The 12,297-nt window shown below is 42.8% G+C and overlaps 1 protein-coding gene across 10 annotated transcripts in view; it reads left to right on the top strand.

Moving 5' to 3' along the window:
• NCKAP5 (NCK associated protein 5) overlaps window positions 1-12,297 on the top strand; it is a 930,794-nt gene that overhangs the window by 83,891 nt on the left and 834,606 nt on the right. For 7 of the 10 annotated variants that reach the window (XM_053253151.1, XM_053253227.1, XM_053253159.1 and 4 more), the window contains exon 2: window positions 7,959-8,046. The exons of 2 other annotated variants lie outside the window; for them this stretch is intronic. The gene's annotated coding sequence lies outside the window, so the exon portion shown is untranslated. Of the gene's footprint in view, window positions 1-5,652; window positions 5,668-7,958; window positions 8,047-12,297 lie in introns of those variants that run through there. One more of the 10 variants, XM_053253206.1, reaches the window with a different exon arrangement.

Below are 12,297 nucleotides of genomic sequence, written 5' to 3'. Positions count from 1 at the left end.
TACAGTCACAGGAATTGCAGTTTCTGAAGCTTCTTGCACTCAGCATTCTCTTCTATGTGGCATGTTCCTGTCACAGTGCCCACCATAGGTCTAGAGAGGGGCTCAACACCCTGGGAAGCAGAGAGCCCTTGACCTTCTTTGTCCTTTCAGCTGACAGGCAGTCTCCTTCTGCAGTGTGACCCTCCACATCTGCCTCTCCCTCGGGCTTCCACCTGGTCCTTCTTAGGGGCAGCAAGTGCCTATCCTATCCCTGGGTTCTATCAGAGCCAAGTCAAGCTGTGCTTCTACCCAGCCCAAGTTTCACCCTGGGATCCTTTCCGTGTTCACTGTAACAGGGATTCCCAGATGTTGTTGACTACAGCTCCCAGAATCCCCAACTGCAATGGCTTTTGCTTGGAGGTTGTGGGAGTTGTAGTCAATAACATCTGGGAATCCTTGTTAGAGGGAACACTGGATCCTATCATCCTCCTTCAGGCCTGGGCATTCACCTGCCACTTGTCCTTTCCTTCTGGACCCTGAATTCTCCGCCCCCCCACCCCATGGAAGGGGCCACCCTGCCATGCCACATCTCTGCATGAACCACCATATACCCTTATCCCGGGAACCCCAGTAGTTCGCAGGAATTGCAGTCCACAAGTTGGAAAATGCAACATTGGCAGCACATGTTCACATGTATATTGATTTACTGATATGAACCAGGAGTGTGGGAAATTTTCTAAACCAGATGTGTCCTGAACATCTCTCTGTTTCAACTCCTTCAGATTGTCTTAACCAGAATATTCTCCAATTGGTCTCATTCCTGTTAGCTGCTGCCACTAGACCAAGTGGAAACTCCATTTAGAGTTGAAGACTGCAGTCATATACACATTTCCTTGGATGCAAGTCTCATTTAACTTGACTTTTTCTTTCTCCAGAAAGGCTTCATTGTATGCTGTGCAATTTGTGGCTGGGTTTCACCTCAAATTGGCCCTATAGCAACCATTCCCTCATGGAGAATCCTTGCCCCAGGAGTGGAGAATCCTCCCCGCAAGCATTTGAGGAGCCCCTCTAATTTTACTGAACTCCCCCCTGCCAAACTAAATAACCCATATCTCCCCCACAAAAGTCTTTCCTTTCCCCTTCAAATTTAAATGAGGAGTTGCTTCTCAAGCTTTCCCTCTGCTTACACGCCTGTTTTGCCCCACCATAATGTCTACTATGCTTTGCCGCATTAATCCTCCTAATATTTTGGAAGGCATTCATCATTGGCATGAAAACTCTCCATGTGATTAAGAGTCAAGCAGGCCTTTAAGAGGTGAGGTGAGGAGTTGGGCAATGTAAGATTGCAAGAAATTCTCTGTGGAAGAGAACTATGCTTGGCATCTTGTTGCTGCTATCTTTTCAGCCCATTCTCCCTGTTTACTCAAACACCACCACCCCCCAACAGCTTGGGTTGACTCCTAAAAGGTGTGCAGAAAAATGTTCTAGCAAGGGAACTTCACTGCCTCTTCTTATCAGCACCCCCTGAAAAGTATTTTTCTGAGGAGACTTGTACAAGGTGCCTCTGCTGCCACATTTCTGGGAATTCTTCCTTTGCTCTGCAACTCCTTGTGACCTATTTCCCCTGATTCCCAAGAATTTCCTGGTCATTAGGAAAGGTTTTTCAAGAGATGCAGAGGACTGTAGTGGGAGGAAAGGGTAAGGATATTTCTTTACAGGAAGTTTTGCTCGTGCTTCTTAGGATCCAAACCTATATCTTCTTCAGCAGAGAAGCCAGCTGGAATCCTTCGTGAAGGAAGGACTATAAATACAAACAAAACAGCAAATAAAGCTCTGACTGAAGTTTTCTGCTGCATGCACATGTGCTTTCTTTGCATGCAAGCCTCTCTCAACCAAAAACAAAAGACCCTCCAAAAAAACTCACCTTGTGCTTCCACAAGTGTCCTTGGGATCCACAAAAGTGCCTTTGAAGATGCAAGTGGCTCACTTCTATTGTTTAGGTGTGGGAAAGGTTTTATTTGTAGTGAAATATTCTTGCTACAAAATCAATAGAAGAAACTCTCATCCCTCATTGACAAAACAATCACTGCATTTAACCTGTAACATTCAACTGTGAAGTCCTAAACGTGTTTACTCAGAAGTAAGTCCCATTGAGTTTAAGAGTTCCCTCCTATCTGTGCATAAGTCTGCAGCCCAGGCTAGCCTTTTAGTAACACTGTATGATGGTTTCAGACTGTATACTAATATTTTTCCATAATAAATAATAGCGAGTTCAAAGTGTGATTTGAACAATGGTGACTTTCTCCTGGATTTATAAAAAACCTAAGGCCTTTTGTGGTTGTTTTATTGCTCTGTAGTTTTCTGCCTTTTTAACCTGAAATTTTGATTCTACTGAATGGCTTCAAAGAACAAGACAAAGGGGTAAGAGGAATGAAGTTCAGAATGAAATTCCAGCATGCCAGCAGTAATATGCAGGGCATTTTAATTATACAGACACCTGTTCACCATCAACTCTTAGCATTTCACGTAGGTCACTGAGCAGCAATCTCGTAGTAATGGCTTTCGCCCACTGCCAACCTGGTCTGAATTTGAAATGGTGTTCTTGGGGTGAAAGGCTAAAATTCCAATTACTAGAAGTATGAGCTATCCAATTTCTTGCATTACCACACTGTTCAAGCAAGCGCAAGTGCTCTATATGTTTTGAGGCACACAGGATCATGTATAAATTATGACATTAAAATATTAGTAGCATTGCTTTATGGGTTTGGTTCCCCCTTAATAATTGATAGTGAAGGAATCTGAAGCAGCACAATCTCCTGATGTGTTGCTTGTTCATGTTGCTGTGAAAATATTCAGAGCCATCTAAGCACATATCTGCAGGATATGTGAGCAAGATCCTCAGTACCATAATGCAAGCTAAGGGAAAATAGACAGTAAAGCAGTAAAGTTGTAGCTTGCTTGACTGTTTCTGAATGTAGCAAGTTGTTGCCATGATATTTTTATTTGTTTAGTTTTTATACCACCTTTCATAATGCAGTTCAAGATGGTTTACAAAAGTTAAAATATTACATAAAAGCTACATTTAAAACCTTAAAATCAGTGAAACAATAAAAGCCGTAAGACACCAACACATAAAAAAGACAAACAGGAAAGCTGAGAGACCTAGCAGCCCCTAAGGGGTAAAAGCCTGAACAAATGAAAGGGACTTTGTTTTTAAAAGCAACTACAGATGTCAAGGAGCAGACATTAACTGGGAGAACATTCCAGAGCATGGGGGCAACAACAGAAAAGGCCTTGTTCCAACATCGGCACACAAAGCAAAGACCCCTCTGAAGATCTTGTTGGGTGGGCATAAACCCTTGGGAGCAAGCGGTCCTTCTTTTATCCAGGGCCCAAACTGAAGGGCTTTAAAGGTAATAACCAGCACCTTGAATTGGATCCGGAAATAAATTGGCAACCAGTGCACCTCTTTCAGACTAGGTGTAATATACTCTGAACAAGCAGTTCCAGAGAGAACCCTGGCAGCTGCATTCTGCACCAACTAAAGTTTCAGAATATTCAAGGGCAGCCCCATGTAGAATGTGTTGCAGTAATACAGTAGCAACATGACTAAGACATGGATAACCATGGCCATATCTGCCTTCTCGAAAGGGATGCAGCTGGCACACTAGCTGAAACTGTACAAGGCAACCCTGGTCACCGCCTCTTTCTAAGCATCCAAAAGCAAAGCTGGGTCCAGCGGCACACCCAAGCTGCACACTTGCTCTTTCAAGGGGAGTACAATCCAGAGCCAGTTGAATCACCCTGTCCTGATCAGCTTTTCTGCTGACCAACAGCATCTCTGTCTTATCTGGATCTAGCCTTAGTTTGCTAGCCTACATCCAGCCCAACACTGTCTCCAGCCCTCGGTTCAGTACATCCACAGCTTCCCATGGATCTGATGTCAGAGCTGTTCTTGTGGTAGCAAGCATGACCTATCCCCTTTGCTAAGCAGGATCCACCCTGGTTGTGTATGAATGGGAGACTACAAGTGTGAGCACTGTAAGGTATCATGTATATGCTTGCATGTAGAAGGTTCCAAGTTCCCTCCCTGACATCTCCAAGATAGGGTTGAGAGAGAGAGACCTGCCTGCAACCTTGAAGAAGCTGCTGCCAGTCTGTGTTGACAATATTGAGCTAGATGGACCAATGGTCTGACTCCGTATATGGCAGCTTCTTGTGTTCCTAGAGCTGAGTGTCTTCTGCATATTGATGACACTTCAGTCCAAACCTCCTGATGACCTCCCAATGGCTTCATTTAGATGTTAAAACAGAATGGGGGACAATACTTAGCCCTGTGGGACCCCAGAGGCCAAGGAGTTGAGCAGAAGTTCCCCAGCACCATCTTCTGGAACCTCTCCCCAAGAAAGGACTGGAACCACTCTAATGCACTACCCTTGATCTCTGTACCTGAGAGGCAGTCCAGAAGGATACTATAGTCGCCACCAAGAGCTCCAGCAGAACCAACAGGGATGTAATGCCCCAGTCTAGTTTCCGGCATAGGTCATCCACCAGGGCAACCAAAGCAAGCCCCAAACCCCGGGCCAAAGCCAGATTGAAAAGGGTCTAGATAATCCATATCATCCAAGACCCTTTGCAACTGCACAGACACCATATGATCTATCACCTTGCTTTAAAAGGGAAGATTTGAAACAGGCTGATAGTTATCAAAGCTGGTGGAATCAAGGGAGGGCTTTTTAAAAAGTGGTCTTACACCACCTGCTTGAGGCTTGATGGCATCTTGCCCTCCCTTAGTGAAGCATTAATAATTAGCTTCAACCACCTACCTGTTCCTTCCCTGGCAGATTTTACTGTGCATGATGTTGCCCGGACACCAACTAGGATCTTGTCCACTTCCTCAGGCTGCACTAACTAAAAAGAATCAATCATAATTGGACCAGCTGTTTCCTGAAGCACATCTCCTGGAACTGCCAAAATCCTGGAGTCCAAATCGGCATGGATGCAAGTGACGAATGCGAACAAATTGCTAAGTGACATGCATACAGATCACAGCAGGCTGCTGATGGTTCTTCCCCCATCACCCAGGAGCCTGTGTGAAGCACGGGCTTTGCCACACGAAACAGCTTCGCTGGCCTACACTGGGCAGATGCAATGAAAGTGGAGAAAAACGTTTCTTCACTGCCCCCCCCCCCACCACCATGGAGTAGTCCCTAAAATGGGCTGTAGCCCGTGTTTGGTTGGATTAGTTATGATGAGTCTTCCTCCAATGTTGCTCTAGCCATCGTCCAAGTGGTTTCATTGCCCTAAGCTCCAAGGAGAACCAAGGAGCAGAACGGGCTCCACCAAGCTGGAGAGGGCATTTAAGAGCAACAATGTCAATAGCCTGGGCTGTCTCCACATTCCAGAGATACGCCAGGGCCTCGACAGAGGCACCAGTTCTGGATACTGGAAATTCCCCAAGGGCTGTCTGGAAACCGAGCGTATCCATAAGCCTTCGGGGGCGGACCGTTCTAATTGGTCCACCACTCCTGAATAAGACACATTAATAGTTATACTTGTATTTTCCATTTATGAAAACAGTAAATCCATCCTGCAAATACTGCCACAATATCATGAATTATCTAGGATGAGGACGCATGCTGTTTTTTGTTTCTCTTCAGGTGCTCCAGGGAAGCTGAATACAGTAAGGTAAAGATGAGTGTTTGGCCAGCAGTGCTAATGGGTGGAGTATTTGGTATTCACAGTGGTGGATATTTATGCTCTCTTTTCCCCTGTATGGTAAAAACCTACCTGAGGTGGGGTGGGATGTAAGTTAGGGAAATAGGTATATTCTCCCATATACTTATTTCTAGACTGGTTCACTTAAAATAAATGAATGCAGATGGGGTAAAAGGACAGGGTTGGGTGACACAAAATGTATAAGAGTTATGAACTGTAAGTAGTAGTTCATGAGCATTTTATAAAATTTACATTTTTATTCATTTTCTGGCAGATGGTGAGAATTCATCTGCAACTGCCAGTATCTCCTCAGAGAAAGCCAAGTAACCCCCCCCCCGCCCCCGTTAGCAGCTGACTGCCTCTGGGGAAGGGAGGCATTCCTGTTATTTATATTTTCCAAAGCAAACCTCTCAACCTAATATCTGTATAATTTGGGCCAGACACTTCAATGCGGAAAAAAGAAAACCAGAAGAGATTAAGGGGAAGAAAACCTATTATTCCATCTCTGCCTTTGAAACATTGCTCCCTGCAGTATATTTTATAGTGCCTTATCCACTGTAGTCTTTAATATCACAAGTCTTCCACCTATTCCCTGGGAAGATGGTACCACACTTTAGATTAGATTTCATTGTAGAGAGTTTCTCCTAATCAGTCTCTATTTCACATCATTGCAATAAACTGCTACAGCTTTTTGGTGATGGTTTACATCCTTCAAAAGTGTATAAAATTATTATCTTTCTCCCCCAAAGGTCTCCCTTCATTGTTAAAAGTCATTACATACAACTTTGTCAGACTTTGTTCGCAAACCAGTGTTACTGCTGTTGTCTAAATGCCCTTTAATATTTCTGAAATTCTGGTTATTATTGGCAGAGTATTTGGAGCAATAAGGAATGGTGTCAAAACATATCCATTGACTATCATGCCTAGCAGACTAGTTCAGATCTCAAGGCCACCTTAAAAATATATTCTCTGAAATCTTTCAAATGTATTATCTGGTTTCCAGAATATATTATTCAGAATATATTCTAGAAACCACCACTTTTTACTGGCATGGTATCCATGAATGATGCCCACTGATAAAATCCATACCAGCCTCTGGAATGTGTTTGGGATTCAGGTAATATTCATTAGATGTGTTACTAGAAATCAGTGCCATTAACCTATTTGCATGTTTAGAATGAATACCACACTTTTTAAAAGCCTGTTGCTTTTGGTGCATAAAGTGAATGTATAAATTATACATAATATCTGCTTTTTCTTGACATCTATCCAGGCTAAAACTGTTATGTGTTTAAAATGTATTTGAGACTGAAGTTTGATTAGGCTTGTAACATTTGTTTAGGCTTGCAACTTATACCTGGAAATTGAAAGAAGATTTACAATGTGTGTGATACCTAGTGAGAAAACATTATGGGAGTTTATTTTACTTCTGCAAAATAAGACAACCTGGGGAACTTAGAAACTTCAAATATTTAAGACTGTCACAAAGTGAAATGAAAAGCAATTGTTTTTCTTTCAGTGATAAAGGCCATGATGAAATCCATGAGTTGTTACCATAGTATTTCCTCACATTTTATTTCATAAAATTCCCCTTCCATCAGTGGGCTGGTTTAGATGGTATTGTCCAATTTATTTTGCCTAGTTGCATGTGTGCATGCACACCTCCCTGTGCCCCTAAGTTAGAAAGAAAGACTGAACTAGATGGACCAATGATTTGACTCACTACTACTACTACTACTACTACTACTACTACACATATTTATATGCCGCTTTTTAACCTAAGTTTTCAAAATGGTTTACATAGGAAAATAAGATGGTTGGTTCCTTGTCCCCAAAGGCCTCACGATCTTAAAATATATAACACCAGCAGCAGCCACTGGAGGGATTCTGTGCTAAGGGTGGATAGGGCTGGTTGCTCTCTCCTTGCTAATAAAGAACACCACCACTTTAAAAGGTTTATCTTTGTTCAGTTAGCAGGGGGTAACTGAAATATAAGGGGTTATAGCAGTATCAGGCAGCATCATGTATATGTATGTACCATCACCACAGTCAGATGAGGGGGAATGTCCAAACAAATATGTTCTGGGAAACTGGCAGAGGTGGAGAGAGGGGAGGGGAAGGGAGAGGGCCAGGAGTAACCATAGGCTGGACTAGTAGTAGGTAGGTCTAACCCTAAGTTAAAAAGAAGTGAATCACCAGCCCATGGTTTTCTCCTTCTGTAAAGCCGCGTACTTGTCTTAATCAAAATCTCCATCATTCAGACCAACACGTGACAGCTGGCTATGCAGTGCTAAATTCACCCCTATGTTGGCTGTGAATGAAGGAATCCTGCCCTTATCGTGGTTAATGGTGAGTGTCAATGTGGAAAGAAGCAATGCCTTCTTGCTCTAAAGTCCCCATGCCTCTTCTTCCCCTCAGTAGCCAGAGTCCAGGGCTTCCATACCCCCTGGGGCCCCCCAAATCCTCTTTAGTCTGTCCTGGGTGGTGTGGTTCCCAGGCCTGTGTTGCACCAGGCAGCCAAGTGTGATTATGACCTGCACCAGGTGCTTTAGAGACAGAGAGGGAAATGGGGAAATAAATATGTGGGATGGGAGTATGTTAAGTTACATGTTGAAATGTTTCTGCTAATGTATATTTGCATAAATATACCAGTTTTATATTCATACATTCTTGTGAATTCAGCTGCAGTTTGTGCCCCCCAAAACCCATGTGTTGTTAATACTGCATGTGTCACAATGTGTCTGTCTGTGTGTAGGGGAATGATGCTTTACTTTTGTGGGAGGGGGCTCCAAAGGCCTTTGGGTCCAGACTCCAAAATTACCTAGGTGGACCTTTGGCTCTGCTTCTTTTACCTTATTTTTTTCTTCTGGGCCTTTGCTAGTTCCCTAAAAAAAAAAAAATGCAGCTCTTATTAGTATTTCTAGATCTTTGTTAAAAAGAAAATAATCTATCTTCTGACAGATTGACCAATTTACACAATTTCCCCCCAGATCTATAAGATGTGCTCTCCCCACCAATATCCTCTGTCAAAGGGCACTTAAACAGGTAGTGAGGAAGATCCTCTACTTCTTTAAATGGCAGAAATGTAGGTGGTAAGGTGTCTTAGTTAACCTACAGTACCTTCAAAAACAGAAGAGGGCATTAACTGGAACCTTGCAGGAGTCAGCTCTTTTCTCAAGCAAAAGTTATTGATTTTAAAAAGATAATTCTCTGGGCCAGGATAGTATTTTGAAAGATTATACCAAAGGGATGCCTTTACTGATCTGAGAAATGATAGGTCAGTCTGAATCAACGTGTCATTGGTACACAGTTTAAATTCCTTCTTTGCCTAGGAACAGTTGCTCTGAGAAAAATATAATTCTGATAAACTAAATCTCTGAGGTAAACTTATATTATGATCAGAGGCATATCTAGGGAAAATAGTGCCTAGGGCAAACACTGAAATTATGCCCCCTGTCCAAACATCTGACACCCATCTTTCAGATAACTTTACCATAATATCAGCTGGAAAATACAAGTCAAGCTCATTAATCTTTTAATATTTCAAAAACTATTTAGCAGCGGACGTAGCCAAACCAAAAAATGCTGGAAAATGACAAATTTCAATATGCTGGGGCTCATGAAATATACAAATACTATGTGGAGGTGTACTTGGAAAACTAAACAGAAGTGCCTGTCTTATTCTCTACTATGCATTGTAGCATCACTATTACATAAGTTTAAAAAATAAATGGAGAATTTGACTTTTCCCAGATACTGTGAAAATAATTAACGGATATGCAGGGTAAACTGTGTCACTGCTTGGAATATATTCTAGTCTTTCAGAAAGACAGTTAAAATGAGAGCAAGAGAGCAAGAAACTCCCAGTGGGCCTTAATACTAAGGATTTCACACTGATTCAAAGACGAACTCACCATTAATGGCCATATTATTAAGACATCACATTTAACTCACTTATCACAAGAAGCAAAGTAAGAGCAAATGAATACAATCCTAGCTCATAAGCTTCAGCTCAGTATTCACAAGCCCTGATTCTCTGTACACAGTGCCAATCTGAATATGTGTACAGTGACTTATATTATATTATTATTTTTTTAAAAATAATTTTTTTAACCTGTAGCCCCTTCAGGGGGTTTCCTAAAGGCCGTGGGGTAGGGAGTCTGAAAAGGTTCCCCTCCCCCCGCCCCCGGTCTCTAGGGCCTCGCAAGGACCATTTGAGCATGTGCAGTGGCCATTTAAAAAAAAAATTATTTTTTTTAATGGCTTCTGAAAACAAAATGGCCACCACACATGCTCAAATGGCTTTTGCAAGGCCTGGCATGACCTAGGGCACCACAGAGGCCATTTGAGCATGCACGGTGGCTATTTTGGATCCAAACCTCTCCCTGCTGTCTCAGATTGAGGCAGTGGCCAGGGGTGCTTTCCATCAGTTTTGGCAGGTACGCCAGCTGTGTCTTGCGCGGTATACAAATATGTTAAATAAATAAATAAATAATAAGGGAAGGACTAGGCCTCACTTAGAGCAACTGCGGGGAGGGTGGGCCTTTCCTAATAAGGGGGAAAGCCTAGGAAATTAAAAACAGAAGGACAAATTCAGAGGACTAGGCAGGAACTACATTCATAGCCACCAGCAGGAAAAGAGAAAGCTTTCTTCTTTGTTCTGTCCAAGCAATGCCCCAAGGAAGCAGCTGGTTGAGAAGGTGTGCTGGTGAAATCGGAGGCCAAGATTCCTGCCTGTGAGTAATAAGATAGGGACCAGTTCAGTTAGATGCGTGAGGGTAGTTATATTCTTTTCTTTTCTTGCTTGAATCCACGTTGCCTGGGTAGTGAAAACTCTCTCTCTCTTACAATCTGCTTCATGAAAATACAGTTCTTATTGCATGCCTTTTTCTATTAATCTAATAATACTTCTTGCTGAAGTGTACTACACTTCATTTTGGGTCTGCCTTAGTCACATGCCTTTGGAGGCCGAGGACTGCTCAGCCCTTCTAGGGGGGTTTTTGCCACCCTCCCCACCGGAATCTTGTCTGGAAGAGTGGTTTCTCCCACATTAAAATATAGTGGATGGTGGCAGCCTATTTTGATTCCCTTACAGTCAAAGATTCATCCCAGTGACCTCCCTCCCGCCGCCCTGCACCAGCTCTGGTAGGAGCTATGATAAGCTCTTGATCAATGGTGTCAGAGGCCACTTTCAGATTAACGAAAGTTGTGAATAACTTACTGTCCTTTGCCCTAGACTGTGTATATTTGTTTATGAGATGATTTAAGACAAAACAGTTGTCTATGGTGGAATATCTACTCCTAAATCCTGCCTTCTCTTCCCTGAACACATTGTTTTCTATTGCCCAGGACTCCAATTTAATGAGCAAATATTTAGCATATATTTTTGCTACTACAGGGAAACCTCTTTATCCATGGTCTCATTATCAGTGGATTTGCAGTGTAAAAGACCCCTGACCTCGGCATACGCAGAAAACGAACAAACATATTGACCTCACATATCCACAGATTGGAGGTGGCCAAAAATGACCACAGAAGTCATTTCCAGCCACCATTTTGTTTCTCTGAGCCACAAAATGGCTCCTGTTTAAAAACAAAAACACTATTTTTGGCCAATTTTCAGGCATCCGGGGGCACAGCATGATGTGGGAGGATCAGCAAAGCATGGTAAGGAGCTCCCACCCACACCCCCAAATTTGGCTGAAAATTAGCATTTTTTTAAAAAAAATTTCCTGGTGACCAAGAACCTAACCCCCAATTCCCCATTGCTGAATGCCTTGATATTCAAGGTTTCCATATCTGTGGTACAACCGCAAAATGGAACTCCTGCGAATATTGAGGTCTTCTGGTATATCAATCAAGCATATTGGGCCAGAAATTGGAAGGTAGGGTTTTGTCTCCCCTTTTAGATAAGGGAACCATTATGCTTTGGTTCCATTCTGATGGTATATTACCAGTGCAATTTATGTGGTCAAATATATGACATAATAATAGTACCCACCAATTCAAATTCTTCTTAAAAACCTCCCCACAAATACTGTCTTCTCCTGATGCCTTTCCATTTGATAGTGATGATAAAATATCAGCAATTTCAGCTTCTGGAACTGGTGGCCAGTTATCCAAATGATCTAAGGGACACGGATGTGCACAAAACCGGCTTGGCCTGTTTGGTACAAATTCAAACCAGCTTTAAACCAGAGTGGGTAGGTTTGGTTCTGGTTTTGCTTGGAAACCCCCCCCCCCAAGTTGGTTCAAATTCAAACCCAATTTGAACCGGTTCTAAAAGGTTTTACATAGAGTATAATGGGGATTCAAACTGGCCCATTATTCCCTATGTGAAGCACCTAGAGGCACAAAACCAGGGTGGGTGGTAGGCACACAGGGGTGCCTACCACTGACCAAACCGCAAAGCAATCGGACACTCTTGTGATAATTAATGAATTTTTGAAGGTTTTTTTTTTTCAGTTTTTGCATTTCTCCCATAGGGAATAATGGGGATTTAAGGATGCCCCATTCCCCCCTTTGTGGGGTGACTGGGCAGCCCAAATTGGTTGTGGGGGCATGGCAGGTTGTGCCAGAACCCCCCAGGCAGCCCCAAGT

This window comes from Hemicordylus capensis, chromosome 1 (assembly GCF_027244095.1).
Source record: "Hemicordylus capensis ecotype Gifberg chromosome 1, rHemCap1.1.pri, whole genome shotgun sequence".
Taxonomy (NCBI): Eukaryota; Metazoa; Chordata; class Lepidosauria; order Squamata; family Cordylidae; genus Hemicordylus; species Hemicordylus capensis.
The sequence above is the reverse complement of the archived record's forward strand: the minus strand, read 5'-3'. Positions and strand labels throughout refer to the sequence as shown.